We start from the raw sequence: 14,057 nt of genomic DNA, 5'->3' as shown, positions 1-14,057 counted from the left end.
AAACCTTGAGACTGGTCGATTCAAATTTTCCATAAACCTCGGTCTACGGAAATCAGTTACTGTAACTTCCCCCTTTCTTTTCTCCCCAACCTTTTCTTGTGGTTGTAGATTAATGTCTTGTTCTAGAATTTCAGCTGCATCAACTGCTGCTTGAAATGTTGTCGGATTCCTGGATATTACATATTTACGAAGATTCGACTCTAATCCCCAAATATACTTTCTCACCCTGCTGTTTTCAGATATWATATAGGCTTCAGCAAACCTAGATTGTTCCATGAAAACTTCTGTATACTAGCGTACTGACATGTTTCCTTGTTCAAGACGAAGGAAATCATCTTCCAACTTTCTTACCGGAGCTTCAGGACAATACTGCATTTTAAACTTAACCACAAATTCTTCCCAAATCATGGTTTTCAAAATGTTCGGATCCAAACTGGATAGGACTTCCCACCAGTATAAAGCACTTGATCTCAGACGTGACACATCAAACATAACTTTATCCTCTTCTGCACTTTTACTGATTTGCAGACTCAACTCTATCTCCTTAAGCCAACACATAGCTTTGACATAATCACGCTCACCAGAAAACTTAGGAGGTTCACAAGCAAGAAACATTTTGATATCTCCTCCTTTTTGTACTGAGGATGAAGTAAGGGGTACAGATGTATCAGTTACCGGTGTACTAGCTCCGACTTCCTCCTGATAATTAGGATTTCTTACCACTTCTGGATTATTTTGGGTTGTACGCCCCAACAAACTCACCAAACTTTCTTGGAACTTTCCCAATTCTGCTGCAAACATTTCTTGGGTAATAAACCCGGGATCAGGAACATTGTGTCCACCCCTTGCCCTTCCTCTTCCATGACCAGACATTGAACTTTCTTGAGCCGATAGTTCATGTTCTTGTCTAATACCTCTACCTTTTCCTCGACCCCTACCACGACTTCGCGTTTCTATCGTCATCACATTTTCCGGGTCCTCTCCTTGTGTTACGTTTCTTCTTCCCYGACCTCTTCYATAACCAGTAGAGGTCCTTTCTGATTGATTGGGATTATCTACCATTTCTCAGTATATGGATTTTTCTGTCACATTTAAACACACATGATTATTCTCATAATCACAATATAATAATACATTTATCCTCATCTCTATTCATAACTCGGATTATATCAGTCATATAATCTATCTTTCTCATAATAGGTTCAGCTATAACATATTCCCATATTCATAGACCCAGTGAAACCTATTATCATAACTTTCCACATCTCTAGTTTAAGTCTAAGTATTTCGCAAATACCCAAATCCCTTAAACTAAGGCTCTGATACCAACTGTAACAACCCACATATTCTATGTACTGATAATCCACATCATCATACTCATAACACAAAATATAACATCGTTTACAAAATACAGATTAACAAAATACTTTCTTATAATACATTTATCATAACTAAACGTTATTTATTCTAAACTTTTCCCTTGCCTTTATCTTGCAAGGTATGATGACCTGCAAAACAGGTTAGTCCAACAACTGAGCATTAGACCAGAAAGGTTTAGTGAGTGTATAATTCTCAAACGAACAATATACTTTACAAAAAATCAGTTCAGAATCAAACCTGTTCTGACACATAAACTTATTTATGTCTCTTGCGGTTACACCGCCATTACATATCTCCCGCGGTTACATCTCTAAAATGATTCAGCATATTAACCGGATTTAAAGTCCGGTCAGACTTGTCCGGTTAACACTTAAAATTATTTCTAACATATTTGTCCGGATAACAAATCCGGACAATACACCGCCCAAAGCTTAACCGATTTAATCACTTAGAAATATTCCAATTTCTATCCGGATAAGAGTCCGGACAATACATTGCCCGACCTTTGACCGGTTTAAAACCATCCGGCCAATACACCGCCCAACTCTTGACCGGTTTAGACGAGATCTGGTCACCTCTTGACCGGTTTAGGGAAGACTCCGGACAATACTTGAGCGGTTTAAAATAAACCGGTCACCTCTTGTGCGGTTTACTATCCGGATGAGATTGTCCGGATATTAATCCAGACACCACTTGAACGGTTTAAATAAGAATCCACATGAAATGAAACAGAATTCATAACAACCAGTTCCAAATACTACTAAATTGTATGTAAACAATTTATATCCAAAGCTTTAATACACTCACTTTATCAAAAAATGTTGGATGGATTCAAGTCTGCAATTTTCCTTCATCCCCTTTTTCTCTCAATATGCAGAGAAACTTTTTCCTTTTTACATACACTTGCTATTTATAGCAAGTGTAAACACCGCCCCTCAAGGTCGGCTTAACCAWAATTACATMACCCACACACACTTCTATATAATACAAATATTATATATATAAATATATAATATTTATATATATATATAATCCAAAAATCTTAATTCAAATCTCAAACCTGAATATTACAATAATCTAGTTGTTAAATCCTTATCAGTTTAAGGGGGAGTTAAAACTTTCTGATAATGATCAAAGAGGGAGATTATTTGAAGTTTGTTGTTAAATAGGAAGATTGTTTTTGTGCTAAAAAGTTATTTAGGGAATATTGTTGAAGAGCTAAAGACTGTTGTTGTTTTGGACTTGAATCCAAGGGGGAGATTGTTGGAACAAAAATGTTGTATTCAAGTCCCTATGCTTAAAATGTTTTTATAATGCTTTGTATTGTAGTTTCCTTTTATAGAAAGTTAGTTTAGTTTCCTTTTATAGTGGTGGTATAAATAGTGTTTTGTTAGTTTTGGTGGTTAACACTTTGTCAGAATTACTCATACGTATAAATTGAGAGATTGAGAGAGTGATCAAGAACATTGTACTTACTTGGAAATAATCAAGCAAGCTAACAGATTCAATTCATCTTTATGTTGTTGATTTTATCATGATTTGATTGTTATGACTTGACTCTGGGATTAGTGGCCGTGTGGAATTCTCAAACCCCGGAGGTTGCTGCAAATAGACTTCCTCCTTTAGCTTACCATTTAGAAAGGATGACTTAACGTCCATTTGATAAACTTGAAATCGATTATGTGTAGAGAAGGCTAGAAATAAGCGTATAACTTCTAGCCTTATTTCTAGCCTTCTAACTGGTGCAAAGGTCTCGTTATAGTCCATGCCTTCTTCTTGGCAGTAGCCTTTTGCAACAAGCCTGGGTTTATTCTTTACCACTATATCATCCTCATCCTTCTTGTTCCTGAAAACCCACTTAGTACCAATAGAAATTTTATCCTTTGACAATGGAACGAGAGTCCATACCTTGTTTCTATCGAATTATTGGAGCTCTTCTTGCATGGCATCGACCAAACTAGGATCTTGTAGGGCTTCATGAACTTTCTCTGGTTCTACCACACTTAGATAGTTTATGAATAAATATTGATTGGCTGTGGAAGCTCTAGTCTTTACTCCACTAGAAGGTTCACCAATGATCTGATGAGCGGATGGTCTTTAGTCCATTTTGTCATGGGAGCTTGCACAGATGTTGGAGTCGTAGAATCTTGCTCCTCTAGAATGTTTGGCATTTGTCTTGTGGTTGGTGATGATGGCTTTGCTTGCTCCCCCTCGGATGATGGTACAGACGAACCAGGTTTAGAGACAGAGGTAACATTCTCTGGCTCTGAAAGACTAGGCTCTGATGCAGAGCTTGAAGACTCTGGTTGCAGATTAGCTTGATCACCAAAGGAAGCAGAGGTGTTAGAAGGTCCATAGATAGTTGTGCTTGAAGTCTGTGGCTCTCTTTGAAAAAGTGTAGAGGCATCTCTGGTGCATATGCAGTGATGTCTTCATCACCACAGAACTCTTCAAAAAGTTGCCCGAGTTCCAATTCCCTTGACTTTGATAGAGAATTGGAAGTCATTGGGATAATATTGAGTCCAGAGTTGAAGTACTGTGAATTCGTTGGTTTTTTATCATCGAACGAGATGTTGATGCTTTCCATGACCGTCTTGGTTTGTAGATTGAAGACTCTATAGGCTTTGGAGTGTGTAGAGTATCGAAAAAAAAATCTTCATCGACCTTCTTATCGAACTTTCCTAGGTGATTATGATAATTCAGAATGAAGCATCTGCAACCAAAGACATGTAAAAATTTAGCATTAGGCTTTCTTTGGTTGATTAGTTCGTAAGGAGTCTTCAAATGCCTCTTAACCACGGTTGCTCTATTCTGAGTAAAGCAAGCGGTAGAGATTACTTCTACCCAAAAGTGGGTTAGAAGACCAGAGGCTGCAAGCATCGTTCTTGCAGCTTCAACTAAGGTTCGATTTTTTCCTTTCTACAACACCATTCTGTTGTGGTGTTCTCGCAGTAGAGAAGTTCTGGGAAAGCCCTCTTTGTCAAGGTACACGTCAATTTTTGCATTCTTGAACTCTGTATTGTTGTCCCTCCTTTTTTGAATTCTGCTCTGTAGAAGGACTTGAATCTTGGTCATAAGCTTGATCAACAACTCTGAGACATCTGATTTCTACCTCACAAATTCAATCCAAGTATATCTTGTAAATTCATCAAAAAGCACTAAGATATACTTCTTTCCAGACAAACTCTACCCTGAGATTGGACCATATAGGTCTACATGAAACATATGCAGAGGTCTGATGTAGGAAACATCCGTTTTTGCCTAATGGGATGCTCTTTTGAGTTTTCCCATTTCACAGGCGSGACAGAGATGGTCCTTTTCGAACTTTATTATTGGTAGTCCGTCAACCAAATTATTTTTCACAAACTTCTCTATATTTGGAAATTTTAGATGAGATAGCTTGTGATGCCAGAGCCATGCTTCTTCACTCTTGTGAGACATGAGACAGAGTGTCTCTGAATCATCTCTAGGTGAGAAGTTCATAAGGTACAAAATGCCCTTACGTTTGGCTCTTAGCAGCTCTGGACCTGATTCTGACAATATTGAACAAGAGTCCTTTTGGAACTTTATATTATAGCCAGAATCACATAATTGACTTATGCTCAGAAGATTATGCTTTAGCCCAGAAACATAAGCAACTCTAGAAACAAAACCTTACTTTGATGGAAATCTCCATACCCTTTTATTTGTCCTTGCATATTTTCTCCAAAAGTCACTCATCCTCCGAATTTGTCTTTGTAGGAAGAGAGTAACTCTTTGTTTCCGGTCATGTGCCTTTAGCATCCAGAGTCAAGATACCAAATGTGCATATGCGGCTTCTTTAAAACAAATTTAAGATATTTAGGTACCCATTTCATGATGGGTCCTCGATGATTAGGTTTAGGAGTCTCGGATTTTGGCTTTGGGAAGGGTCTGCCTCAACACCTGATTTACCAGACTTGGGGTCTAGCTTGCGAGATTTGGCTTTAAGAGCCTGTTTCCTCTGGTTCCTTTTAAAGAAAGACATTTGCAATTGTAAACACATTTTTAATGACAAAATAATTCATTGGATTCATAAAACTTTCTACTATTTTTACAATCATTCATAGCATTGTTAGTTCAAATGAACTCCCTATCTAGTTTCGAATGTTTATTGAAATCGACCTTTGTCTTCTTTGGCCTTCGTTTCTTGTTCCTTTTAACTTCTTTGGCCTTCAAAGGCCTCTCTAAAACAAAGGAATTGAATTTAGAATTAGATGCAAACTTTCCTTTCTGTTCCGGAGTGAACTTTATAGGCTTTTGAAATCTAGACTTCGGAAATTTAGATGCAGAGGTGGTAGAGTTAGGTTCCTTAGCTTTGTTTTCGTTCTCGAGCTCAAGAGAAGACTTGTCTTGTAAGCACATGTCCACGAAGTTAGTACACATGGGAATATTTTTCCTTCGCTCCATTGCTGGAACAAATTTATTTGAGATCCCACTTGGAAGTTTGTGAATTCTGGTCCTGGCTTCACTATCTCAGTCTCAATCTGCTACGCACTTGAGTCCACCTCTGATTCAGAGTCAGAGTCAGAGTCAGAGTCAAGAAAATATCTTTGTGAACTCTGAGTGGTGGAGGTTTCATTGGGATCATGAGATCTCTATTGACATGTATCTATGCCTTCGTCCTTCTTCTGCATCCATGAGGAATTTGCAAAAGTTTCTTTGAAATTTCTTTCTGGATTATTTAGCTGAGACACATAGGGATGATTCAAGACCTCAAGCAGATCATGCTAAAAAACATCACTTTCTCGGTGAACTTGTCTATCAACTTTGGATCCAGATTTTTTAAAAGATTATTTTTCGAATTACTTTTAGTCTCGTCTGGTTTGGGTGTAATTTCATCAGCTTTTTGTTTTAAAATCTCATGACTATGGGTGCCAAAAGTAAATATCTCTTCTTTATTTTGTATGTTGTTTAAGTCAACTTGTTTGGATTCATGCATACTTTTAGAGGAGTAAGAGACATTTTATAAATTGAGCCTTCTTGCTCTGACCCCATTTTCAATTTTTGATCTTTTGAAAGGTGAAGCTTTAGTTAGAGTAGGGAAATCAAGTTTCTGTTCTACCCCTAAATGAAAGACTGAATCAAGAGTAGGTTTCTTCTTCCAGGTTACGTCTACGTCTGTATAATCTATCCCTACTTTATCCTGTTGAGAATTTATATTTTCATACACCTACTGAGCATCTTGATATTTCTTAATCAAGAGTTTTTTTATTTGTAAGCTCTGGTGTAAAAATTCCCTTTCCTTTTCAAAGTAGTTTTTAAGGGCTAAAGAATTTAGTCTGTAATGCTCTTTTTCAATAGTTTCCTTATCTTTCTTTTGTATAGCCTTCTTTAGCTCAGAGCACTATGTTTTTAAAACACTCTCTGTGGAGAATTTGGTTTTCAAAATTTTCTGTAGGTAGAAGCTCTGTTTCTCTCTATTAGACTTAGACCCCATAATTCTTATTTGTAGAAGTAATGAAAAATGTACAAGTATGGAAGTCTAGAGACCTGATGAAAGACGGAGCTGAGAAGATTCTAAGTGCTAGAGACAATACAGAGATGGAATGGAAGGTCCAGAGGTGCTATGAAGACCTAAAGCACTTAACCTGATAATCATCTACTTATGAAGAAGTTCATCAGGTCGATGAACTAGCATTCCCATAACCCCTCTGGTTTACAACAACTAAAGAATCAACAAGTGTCATAGTTCATGTAACAACAATACATTTATACCAACATATAATTCACAACAATCATTCCATTTCAGATAACCCTTTAATTCATATAACCCAAACATTATATTGTTTACAAAATTATGAGAAAATATGGGTTAAAAAATCTTTGTCTGTTATAATACAAACATCTAAATAACACTGTATTAAATTTTTCCCTTGCCTTTGTCTTGTGATGAAAGATGACCTGCAAAACAGATTAATCCAACAATTGAGTGTTAGACCAAAAGGTCCAGTGAGTGTATCGTTCTCATACAAACAACATATATATTTCAAAATCCAAGATTTATAACAAACCTGGACATTTATATATGTATCATTTCATCTCTCTCTCTCTCTCATGGTTACACCGCCATTTCCTCTCTCGCGGTTACACCGCCATTTCCTCTCTCTCAAGGTTACACCGTTATTTCCTCCCTCGCAGTTACACCGCCATATCCTTTCTCGCGGTTACACCGCCATTGCCTCTCTCGCGGTTACACCGCCATTGCCTCCCTCACGGTTACACCGCCATTTCCTTTCTCGCGGTTAAAATTTGGATGATAATACTATTAATTATACAACCGAAAATGTAATCTGATCAACACCAACCGGAAATGAAATCCAGTCATCACCAACCGGATTCGAAATCTGGTCAACTCCAGCCGGATATGAAATCCGGTCAACACTTGGCTGGTAGAGGCACTAATCCGAATGACTCTTAGTCGGGTTAGACACTAATCCAGATGACTTTTAGCCGGGTTAGACACTAATCCGGATGACCCTTAGCTGGGTTTGACACTAATCCAGGTGACCCTTGGCCGGGTTTGACACTAATCCGGATGACTCTGTCTGGTCTACTTGAATCCAAATGATCAAATATGTTTACAAATCAAATAGCAAATAAACAACTATATGCCAGTAATACATCATATGTAGGGAAGATTTTGAAACACTCACCTTAAATCAAAACTTAGTTGCAAATGTAAATGTTCCTTCTATCCGGAGATCACAAGTTGACAGAGAGAATTTTCAATATTTCTTGATCCAAACCTTCTCCAATCACTTGTACTTGCTATATATAGCAAGTACATAGCCGACTATCCCCTCCTCTTTACTTTTTCAATAAAATAATCCAACACACACACTCATAAGATTTATATAACTAAATTGCTAGAATTTAACCAATATATCTCAGACTTAACTTTCCCTTTTTACCAAATCGTATCACTCCTTTCCAAGGTGATATCTTTAACATTACCTTATCATCAATTTGGAACTCAATTGGTTTCCAACGTTTATTGGCATAGCATCTTTTCCGATCTTGTGCCACTTTCATTTGTTCCCTTATTTGACAAATTTTATATGTTGTTTGTTGGACTAGCTCAGGCCCAGCTAATTGTTTCTCACCTATCTCAAAAGGTGCATCTTTCATACTTGAATGGTAGCTATTATTGTAAGCTAATTCCACCAAAGGCAAATGACTATCCCACGATCCCTCAAAATCAATAGCATAAGCTCTAAGCATATTTTCCAATGTTTGGATAATTCGTTCACTTTGTCCATCCATTTGAGGATGGTAGGTTGTGCTGAGCTTAATTTGCAAACCCATCTCTCTTTGGAAACTCCTCCAAAACATAGAAATGAATCCACTATTTCTATCAGAAATAATTTATAGAGGAACACCGTGACGTGTCACTACCTCATAAATATATATAGTTTCACCACTCTCTCCATTGAATATGATTCTTTTATCGGTAAGAAATGTGCAGATTTGGATAACCGACCTACAATCACCCATATGACATCATAACCTTTTGATGTTCTTGGCAATTTGGTTATGAAATCCATAGTGATGTGATCCCATTTCCAAACTGGAATTTCTAAAGATTGCAACTTACCATATGGATGTTGGTGTTCTATCTTCACCTAGAGACATGTCATACATTGTTCAATATGTTTAGCTATATCCTTTTTCATACCTGGCCACCAATAGTGTTACTTCAGATCCCGATAGATTTTATTTGTACCTGGATGAATTACAAAACGTGATTTGTGAGCCTCACATAAGATACGTTCTCTGAGATTACCATAACACGGTACCCAAATTATGTTCTGAAAACTCCAAAATTCTTTGCCATCCTTTACAAATTCAGACATTAATCCACCCAATCTTTCTTGTTTAATTTTATCCTCCTTTATAGCTTCATGTTGGAATTCTTGCAATTCTTCTTGGATACTTGGTAGCAACTCGACTCGTAAAAGCTATAGCTTTAATAGTACCACTTTTCTCTTGTTGGTTTAAAGCATCAACCACCACGTTTGCTTCTCCTGGATGGTACAAAATTTCACAATCATAATCGCTAACCAATTCTAACCATCGTCTCTGGCGCATATTCAAATCTTTTTGATGGAACAGATGTTGTAGGCTCTTATGATCTATGAAAATTTGACATTTCGTTCCATATAATTAGATCCTTCATATCTTTAAAGCAAACACTACAGCTGCTAACTCCATATCATGAGTAGGATACTTCCTTTCATGATATTTTAACTGCCTTGAAGCATAAGCAATTACGTTTCCTCATTGCATCAAAACACAACCCAAGCCCATCTTCAATGCGTCACTATATACCACAAAGTCTTCCATTCCATCTGGCAAGGATAGAATTGGTGTACTGCATAATTAATCTTTTAATATTTGACAAGCTTGAGCTTATGCTTCTTCCCACTCATACTTTATACTCTTCTTTGTCAATTAGGTTAATAAAATGGCCATACGAGAGAAGTCTTATATAAACTTGCGATAATACCCAGCCAATCCAAGAAAACTTCTGATTTCGGTTGGGGTCTTCGGTACTTCCCATTTTTCAATGGGTTCAATCTTAAGAGGATCTACTTTGATGCCCTCTTCTGAAATAACATGCCCCAGAAACTGAACCTATCATAGCCAAAATTCACATTTTGACATCTTAGCATACAACCTTTCTTGTTTAAGCAATTCCAGAAGTAATTTCAAATGGTGAGAATGCTCTTTTTCCGACCGAGAATATATCAAAATATCATCAATGAAGACAATCACAAATTTATGAAGAGAAGAGCGACAATCCCTATTCATCATATCCATGAAGGCTGCAGGCGCATTTGTGAGTCCAAATGACATAACCAGAACTTCATAATGACCATAACATGTGCGGAATGCCATTTTCGACACATCTTCATCCCGAACCTCTAATTGATGGTAACCAGATCATAAAATCAATTTTTGAAAAATAAGTAGCCCCAACCAATTGATCAAACAAATCATCAATTCTCGGAAGAGGATACTTATTTTTAATTGTCAATTTATCCAATTCACGGTTTTAATACACATTCTCATCGATCCATCCTTCTTTTTCACAAATAGCACTGGCGCAACCCATGGAGAAGTACTTGGTCAAACAAAACCTTTATCCAGCAATTCTTTCAATTGTGACATTAACTTCTTTAATTCAGAAGGAGCCAATCTATACGGTGTATGTGCAACTGGTGTTGTTCGAGGCAGTAATTCAATCTGAAATTCTATCGATCGGTCCGGAGGTAGACTTGTTAAGTCTTCTAGAAACACTTCTGGAAATTCTCTCACGACGGGAGTATCCTCCATCTTTTTCTTTTCTTTCTTTATGTCAATGGCATAAGCAAGAAAACTAACACATCCTTTTTGTACATATTTCCGAGCCTTTAAAACAGGGATAGGGCTGGAATAACGATCCAGCCGGTCCCCATATATTATAACCTTTCCTTTTCCCGGTAAATCTATGTGGATCATCTTTTCGTTACATACTATGTTAGCTTGATTTTTACCTAACCAATCCATTCCCATATATCAAAATCTCTTAAGGGTATAGGAAATAACTGTATAGGTACCTCGCACCCTTCCATACATACGGAACAATCGTCTATCATTCCTTTAACCGATACCTCACTATCATTTGTTGTTTCCACAATCAATTCCTCATTTAATGCTTTAGATTCTAAGTGCGCACAACTAACAAATGATGGCGATACAAAAGAACGATTTGCACTAGAATCAAATAAAACTTTGGCACACATTGAATTAACAAAGAATGTACCTGTCACCACTTCAGGGTGTTCCTCTGCTACGCCTCTTGTCATCTTGAAGGCTCTTCCTCTAGCAGTCGATTCACCATGTTTTATTTCTGCATGTCTACTCGGAACATTACGATTAACTGCTGGCCCACGATTAGGTGGAACATAGCCAGATCCTCGACCCCCATAATATCTAGATCGTCGGCCCCCAACAAAACCACACCCTCGTCCCTTAGCTTGCAGACAATCAGCGTTCACATATTGAGGGGAATTGCAGGTAAAACACCTTCGCACCATTCGGAAATCCCGAGCTATATGACTTGATTCCTGACATTTAAAACATACTCGTGACTCGGTACTGCAATTTCCTTGATGTACTTTATGACATCGTGTACACGCTTTATCAATAAACCTTGGGACTGATTGAGTCATATTTTTCGTAAACCTTGGTCTATGAAAAGTCAGTCTTTACGGTTTCTCCTTTTCTTTTATCCCCAACCCTTTCTCATGGTTGACGATTGATGTCATGTTCCAGTATTTCTACAGCGTCAACTGCTGCCTGAAATGTCGTTGGGTTTCTGGATATCATATATTTTCGGAGATTGGACTCCAAACCCCAAATATACTTTTTTACTTTACTGCTTTCAGATACAATATAGGCTTCAGCAATCCGAGATTGTTCCATGAAGACTTCTGTATACTGACGAACTGACATGTTTCCTTGTTCCAGACGAAGAAAGTCATCTTCTAGCCGTCGCACAGCCGCTTCAGGACAATATTGCATCTTAAATTTTATCACAAATTCCTCCCATAACATAGTTTTCAAAATATTTGTGTCTGAACTTGACAAAATCTCCCACCAGTATAAAGCACTTGGCCTTAGACGAGATACAGCAAACATAACTTTATCTTCCTCTGCACTTTTACTAATTTGCTGACTTAGTTCAACTTCCTTAAGCCAGCATATGGCTTTGACAGGGTCACGTTCTCTAGAGAATTTAGGAGGTTTACAAGCAAGAAACATTTTAATATCTCTTTCTTTATGAAATGAGGATGAAGTAAGGGGTACGGATGTATCTGTTGCCGGTGTACTAGCTCCGACTTCTTCCTGATAGTCAGGATCCCTTATTATTTCTGGGTTATTTTGTGTCGAACGTCCCAACAAAGTTACCAAACTCTCTTGAATTTTCCCAATTCAGCAGCCAACATTTCCTGAGTAATAAAACCAGGATCAGGAGCATTATTTCTACCCCTTGCTCTTCCTCTTCCACGGCCTGACATTGAACGTTCCATACGAGTTTCTTGTTGAGTATTTCTCATTCTTCCTCGACCCCTGCTTCAATTTCATGTTTCCATAGGCATACTATTTTCCAGGTCCTCTTCTTGGTTTAGAATTCCTCTTCTCCGACTTCTTCCATGACCGGCAGAGGTCCTTCCTGATCGATTAGGATTATCTGTCATCTTTAATGTTCGAATTACTTGAACGTCCCTTTCTGTCACAATAAACATATATGATTATTCACATATCAAAGTGTGATAACACATTTACCCACAGGTCTATTTATAACTCATGATTACATCAATCACATGTAAGCTAGTTTTAACACTTATTCTCATAATAGGTTCAGCGATAACATATTTCCAAGTTCATTGTCCCAATATAACCTATTATCATATCTTCCACACCTCAATTTTAAGTCTAAGTATTAAGAAATACCCAGATCCCATAAACTAAGGCTCTGATACCAACTGTAACAACCCATACATTTATACCAACATATAATTCACAACAATCATTCCATGATTCAAATAACTCTTTAATTCACATAACTCAAACATTATATTGCTTACAAAATATGAAAAAATATGGGTTAACAAAATCTTTGTATGTTATAATACAAACATCTAAATAACACTGTATTAAAATTTTCTTTTGCCTTTGTCTTGTGATGAAAGATGACCTGCAAAACAGATTAATCCAACAATTGAGCATTAGACCAAAAGGTCTAGTGAGTGTATCATTCTCATACAAACAACATATATATTTCAAAATCCAAGATTTATAACAAACCTGGACATTTATATATGTATCATTTCATCAATATCTCTCTCTCGTGGTTACACCGCCATTTCCTCTCTCGCGGTTACACCGCCATTTCCGCTCTCTCGAGGTTACACCGTCATTTCCTCTCTAGCGGTTACACCGCTGTTGGATCGATTAACTCAGTTTCTTGGTATAGATTACTTACTTTAATGATATATTTGATAGTGATAATGCAGCGGAAGTAATAACAATCAAGCACAGTAGAAATCAATAAGAACACAATTAAGATGACTGAAGAACACAAGAGAGAGCTTCAAAATGATTTTCAATTTTAATGAAAATGTTGACAATTACAATACTGAAGCACWCTGAAATACAAGGGCCTACGCTGCTATTTATACAAGTAAATAACCGTTTTCTGACATGACCTAAAGCAAATTAATCTAAGCCGTTAGATCATAAACAGGTTACAGACAAGAACACGTGATAAGCACGAGCACCTAGTAAACCTAAGTAAAACAGCTTAAAGAAGATCTATATAGAAAACATGCTGCAGAATCTCTGTGAGACACGACAGAGGTTCTGTCGTCTTTGACTTATAGCAATGTCTATACAGAGGACCTGTTTACAGAACCTCTGTGAGACACGACAGAGGTTCTGTCCCCTAAGACTTGAACGCTTGAGCATCTTCTGCTGTTGGTCCTCTGTGGTCTTCTGTGACAGATCATCTTCTGTCAATACTCGCAGTTTACTTTTTCTATACTTTTACATTAAGGAAATGAGAGCTAACAATCTCCCCCTAAGTATGAAAAAGTAAAGTTTGAAATTTA

The sequence above is a fragment of the Cynara cardunculus genome, assembly GCF_001531365.2.
Source record: "Cynara cardunculus var. scolymus isolate 2C chromosome LG 1, CcrdV1, whole genome shotgun sequence".
In the NCBI taxonomy this organism is placed as follows: domain Eukaryota; kingdom Viridiplantae; phylum Streptophyta; class Magnoliopsida; order Asterales; family Asteraceae; genus Cynara; species Cynara cardunculus.
This window is presented reverse-complemented; position numbering follows the sequence as displayed.